This window comes from Saimiri boliviensis, chromosome 7 (genome assembly GCF_048565385.1).
Source record: "Saimiri boliviensis isolate mSaiBol1 chromosome 7, mSaiBol1.pri, whole genome shotgun sequence".
Lineage (NCBI taxonomy): Eukaryota > Metazoa > Chordata > Mammalia > Primates > Cebidae > Saimiri > Saimiri boliviensis.
This window is the reverse complement of record NC_133455.1, coordinates 98,606,068-98,612,067: the sequence shown is the minus strand read 5'-3', so window position 1 is coordinate 98,612,067 and position 6,000 is coordinate 98,606,068. Positions and strand designations below refer to the sequence as shown.

At 49.1% G+C, this 6,000-nt stretch overlaps 1 pseudogene; it reads right to left on the bottom strand.

Moving 5' to 3' along the window:
- Window positions 1-217: 217 nt before the first annotated feature.
- Window positions 218-1,486, bottom strand: LOC101036068 (adenosylhomocysteinase-like; annotated as a pseudogene).
- Window positions 1,487-6,000: the final 4,514 nt, after the last annotated feature.

Here is a 6,000-nt window from a genome sequence, read left to right as displayed (position 1 = left end):
TGGCTGGTACCTCCATCACGCCCAGGGCCTGAGGAGGGGCCTCTCAGCTCCCACTGCCACACTTGGAACCGTATGAGGGCTGCTTAGTGGCCAAAAACTGAGTGACCAGCCCCAGAGAGTTGATGGGGGATACCACACTCACAAAGTTGATGCCCTTCGCTCTTAGGGAGAGCCTAGGCAAGGATAGCAGCTGGAAGGCGAAGTGCATACCTGACTCTCAGTAGCAGCAGTGATCCGGCTTGAAGCGGCCATCACGGGACATGCCCAGGTACTGGGCTTGCTTCTCAGTCAGCTTGGTCAACTTTATGTTCAGCTTGCCCAGGTGGGCTTCCGCCACTGCCTCATCCAGCTTCTTGGGCAGGAAGTGAACCCCAACGTGGTGCTTGTCTGGGTGGGTCCACAGCTCTGTCTGTGCCATCACCTGGTTGGTGAAGGAGCTTTTCATCATGAAGCTGGCGTAGCCCATGGCACAACCCAGGTTGAGCAGCTGACCCTTAGCCAGCAGGCTGATATGGCACTCGTTCTTTAGTTGGTACTGGCCCACCTACGGCTTGATGTTCACCTTCTTTACAGTGCTCCCGTTGAGCCACCTGGTATCCATCTCCACGTCAAAGTGTCCATGCAATGGCACCATCCTTCATTTGCTCAAAGTGCTGGCCACGGATGATGTCAACACAGCCTGTGGTGGTAACAAAGATGCTGCCCTCCTGACAGGCCTCATCCATGGTGGTCACCTCACAGCCCTCCATGGCGGCCTGCAGTGCATTAATGGGGTCAGTGTCGGTGATGATGATGGACCCTGAAACCCGCAGGGCCTGGGCACAGCCTTTGCCCATATCACCATAACCTGCTACCACCACTATCTTGCTGGCATCATCACGTCTGTGGCCCGCTTGATGCCATGTATGAGGGACTCCCAGCAGCCATAGAGGCTGTCAAGCTTACTCTTAGTGACAGAGTCATTGACGTTGATGGCAAGCACTTTCAGGATCCCATCAGCCATCATCTTGTAGAGGCTGTGGACCCCGGTTGTGGTCTCCTCGAAGATGCGTCGGATGCCTGGCAGGACCTGCGGGTACTTGACGGGGATGAGGTTGATGAGGTCGACCCCACCATCCAGAATCAATTTGAGGGGCCCGTCCTTGAAGTACAGCGTTTGCGCAAAGCACCACAGGTACTCCTGTTCCGTTTCGCCCTTCCAGGCATACGCTGGAATGCCAGCCTTGGCAATGGCAGTCGCGGCCTGGTCCTGGGTGGAGATGTTGCAGCTGGACCACTGCACCTCAGCACCCAGGGCGACGAGGGTCTGAATGAGGACGGCCGTCTCCACGTTCTAGCTCAGGCAGTCAGCGAAGCGGGCGCCCTCCCGTGGCTCAGGGCACGAGTACCGCTCACGCATGCGCATTAGGCCCGGCATCTAGTGCTCCTGGACCTTGCATCCCCAGGCAGCCAGGTCCATGTCAGCGACTTTGCAGGGCAGTTTGTCAGATATGCTGGCAGCGCTGGTGATGGGCACGGGCGAAGAGGGCTGGGCCTCAATCTGGGGACAGGCACTGAGCAGGTGGCGCCGGACAGGCTAAAGCTTTTTTTATATTTTACTTGACCTTTTATCATTTAGCAGCAAAACCTGAGTAGAAGGGATATGAGATGATTTATAGACATTAATTTTCCCACTTAGTATGAATACTTATGTTTTTTTTTTTTTTTTTTTTTTTTTTTGAGGCGGAGTTTCACTCTTGTTACCCAGGCTGGAGTGCAATGGCGCGATCTCGGCTCACCGCAACCTCCGCCTCCTGGGTTCAGGCAATTCTCCTGCCTCAGCCTCCTGAGTGGCTGGGATTACAGGCACACGCCACCATGCCCAGCTAATTTTTTGTATCTTTGGTAGAGACGGGGTTTCACCATGTTGACCAGGATGGTCTCGATCTCTCGACCTCGTGATCCACCCGCCTCAGCCTCCCAAAGTGCTGGGATTACAGGCTTGAGCCACCGCGCCCGGCTACTTATGTTTTTCAGAAATATTAGTGTGTTTGATTAAGAGGCACTATCTCAGAACCCACTCGGAGTGTTAGGCAATTATGTAGTTTTTGTGTCCACTGCCTTTTGAAAATTCCCGGATGGCTTTCTTACAACACATATCCAGCTTTAAGGGTTCCAGATAAGGATTGTGAACCAGGAGTGTTATAACAAGGCACTGGACATGTTAATTTACATACATATATATTTGCTGAACTTGACACTAATATTATGGGCTGAACTGTGTCTTTCCCTCCCTTCAAATTCATATGTTAAAGTCCTACCTTCCCAGTATCTTTTTAATTTAATTTTTATTTTTAAAATTTTACCTTTCTCTTTCTAGGAACTCCCCAGTATCTTAGAATGTGACTGTATTTGGAGTCTTTAAAGAGTCTTTTTTTTTTTTTTTTTTTTTTGAGACGGAGTTACCCAGGCTGGAGTGCAATGGCGCTATCTCGGCTCACCGCAACCTCCGCCCCCTGGGCTCAGGCAATTCTCCTGCCTCAGCCTCCTGAGTAGCTGGGATTACAGGCACGCGCCACCACGCCCAGCTAGTTTTTTTGTATTTTTAGTAGAGACGGGGTTTCACCATGTTGACCAGGATCGTCTCGATCTCTCGACCTCGTGATCCACCCGCCTCGGCCTCCCAAAGTGCTGGGATTACAGGCTTGAGCCACCGCGCCCGGCCTTAAAGAGTCTTTAAAGATGTGATTAAATTGAAATGTGGTCATTAGGATAACCCTAATCCAATAAATAGTATCCTTATAAGAAGGAGAGGTTAGGACACAGACACACACACAGAGATGACCACGTGAGACATAGAGCAAGACAGGGCAGGTCATCTACAAGTCAAGGAGTGAGGCCTCAGAAGAAATCACCCCGCTGACATCTTGACCTCAGACTTCTAGACTTCAGAACTGTGAGCAAATAAATTTTTGTTCCTTCTACCACCTAGTCTGCAGTACTTTGTTATGGTACCCTAGAAAACAAATACTGTACAACTGGTGATATATGACTTTTTTTTTTTTTTTTTTTTTTTTGAGACGGAGTTTCGCTCTTGTTACCCAGGCTGGAGTGCAATGGCGAGATCTCGGCTCACCGCAACCTCCGCCTCCTGGGGTTCAGGCAATTCTCCTGCCTCAGGCTCCTGAGTAGCTGGGATTACAGGCGTGCGCCACCATGCCCAGCTAATTTCTTGTATTTTTAGTAGAGACGGGGTTTCACCATGTGGACCAGGATGGTCTCGATCTCTTGACCTCGTGATCCACCCGCCTCGGCCTCCCAAAGTGCTGGGATTACAGGCTTGAGCCACCGCGCCCGGCCAATATATGACTTTTATAACTAACAAAATTAGATACCAGCCATCCAAACAAAAACCACACAAATCCATCTTTCAAAATGTGATTGGTTTAAAAAAAATAACAAAAATTTAAAAAGTTAAAAAAAAAAAGAAAGAAAAAACAAAACAAAATGTGATTGATTTTTACCATTGTAGCTTACTATTATACTTGGAGTTCCTGCTCTCAGGGAAGGTTTGTAGCTTATTTCTCCCATAGGTACCCCATTTTCTTTCAAATTCCAGTTAATAAACAAGACGATACTTCTCATTTCAGGTATTAGCTCCTGTTGCCTAATAACTATATACAACGTTAATACATAGTTTTTATTGTTATTATGTTGGCTAAAAGACTCAAAACTAACCAGAAGATCCAGGGTCTCTGAGACCCTGCTGTCAGTTTCCTTTTTTTATTTTTATTTTTCTCTGTTGCCCAGGCTGCAGTGCAGTGGGACTGTCATAGCTCACTGCAGCCTTGACCTTCCAGGCTCAAGTGATCCTCCCACGTTAGCCTCCCAAGTAGCTGGGACTACAGATGTGCACCACCACACCAGGATAAAGTTTTTGTTTATTTGTTTGCTTTTTGGCGGCAGGGATGGAGTCTTGCTCTGTTGCCCAGGCTGGAGTGCAGTGGTGCGATCTCAGCTCACTGCAACCTCTGCCTCCTGGGTTCAAGCAATTCTCCTGCCTCAGCCTCCTGAGTAGCTAGGACTACCAGATGCGTGCCACTACACCTGGCTAATTTTTTTTGTATTTTTAGTAGAAATAGGGTTTCCCCGTGTTAGCCAGGATGGTCTCAATCTCCTGACCTTATGATCCACCCACCTCGGCCACCCAAAACACTGAGATTACAGGCATGAGCCACCATGTTCAGCCTGTGTTTTTTTTTTTTTTTTTTTTTTTTTTCCTGAGATGGAGTTTTGCTCTTTTTTTTTTTTTTTTTTTTTTTTTTTTTTTTTGAGACGGAGTTTCGCTCTTGTTACCCAGGCTGGAGTGCAATGGCGCGATCTCGGCTCACCGCAACCTCCGCCTCCTGAGTTCAAGCAATTCTCCTGCCTCAGCCTCCTGAGTAGCTGGGATTACAGGCACGCACCACCATGCCCAGCTAATTTTTAGTATTTTTAGTAGAGACGGGGTTTCACCATGTTGACCAGGATGGTCTCGATCTCTCGACCTCGTGATCCACCTGCCTCGGCCTCCCAAAGTGCTGGGATTACAGGCTTGAGCCACCGCGCCCGGCGGAGTTTTGCTCTTGTTACCCAGGCTGGAGTGCAATGGCGCGATCTCGGCTCACCGCAACCTCCGCCTCCTGGGTTCAGGCAATTCTCCTGCCTCAGCCTCCTGAGTAGCTGGGATTACAGGCACGAGCCACCATGCCCAGCTAATGTTTTGTATTTTTGGTAGAGACGGGGTTTCACCATGTTGACCAGGATGGTCTCGATCTCTTGACCTCGTGATCCACCCGCCTTGGCCTCCCAATGTGCTGGGATTACAGGCGTGAGCCACCGCGCCCGGCCAGCCTGTGTTTTTTATTTTTAGTAGAAATGAAGTCTCACTATGTTGCCCAGGTGGGTCTTGAACTCTTAAGCTCAAAAGATCCTCCTGCCTTGGCCTCTGAAAGTGCTGGAATTATATGTATGCACCACTGCACCTGGCCCACACCGTCAGTCTTGATCTAAGACAGGCTCTCAATTTTTAAATTCATCTCCAGAGAGAACAGACTACTGTTCATCTGTGCACAGGATCACACGCACAATTTCAGTACCTACTCCAGTCTCTCCTAGGAAGCATACTGGAAAGGAAATAGATGTTATTATATCAGTGGCCTAGGGATTACTTTGATTTTAATTAATTTATTTTATAGAGACATAGTCCTCATGTTGCCTAGGCTGGAGTGCAGTGGTTATTCAAAGACATGATCCCACAGCTGATCAGCATGAGGTTTTTTTTTTTTTTTTGGTGGTCAGGGGGGAGTATCGCTCTGTTGTCCAGGCTAGAGAGCAGTGGGGCTGTCTCAGCTCACCGCAACCTCCACCTCCCGGGTTCAAGCAAGTCTTCCTGCCTCAGCCTCCCAAGTAGCTGGGATTACAGGTGCCCGCCACCACGCCCAGCTAATGTTTGTATTTTTTAGTAGAGACAGGGTTTCACCATGCTGGCCAGTCTGGTCTTGAACTCCTGACTTCAGGTGATCGGCCCACCTCGGCCTCCCAAAGTGCTGTGATTATAGGTGTGAGCCACTGAGGCCCTGCACAGGAGCTTTAACCTGTTTAGTTTCTGACTTGGACTAGTTCACCTCTCCTTAGGCAACCTGGCGGCCCCTCACTCTTGGGGAGTCACCATATTGATGGAGAACTTAGTGCAGATACCCAAGTAGCATAGCACACTACAGCCCACAGCTCCTCGGTTCAAGCGATCCTCCCTGACTCAGCTCTCAGCTTCTTTGGTAACTGGGAAAAGTAAAGATTACTTTATTTTTTTATTTTTATTTTTTGAGACAGAGCCTCATTCTGCCGCCCAGGCTGGAGTGCAGTGGTGTGATCTTGGTGTGATCACTGTAACCTCTGCTTCCTGGATTCAAGCGATCCTCTCACCTCAGCCTCCCAAGTAGTTCGGACTACAGGTGCACGGCACCATGCCAGGCTAATTTT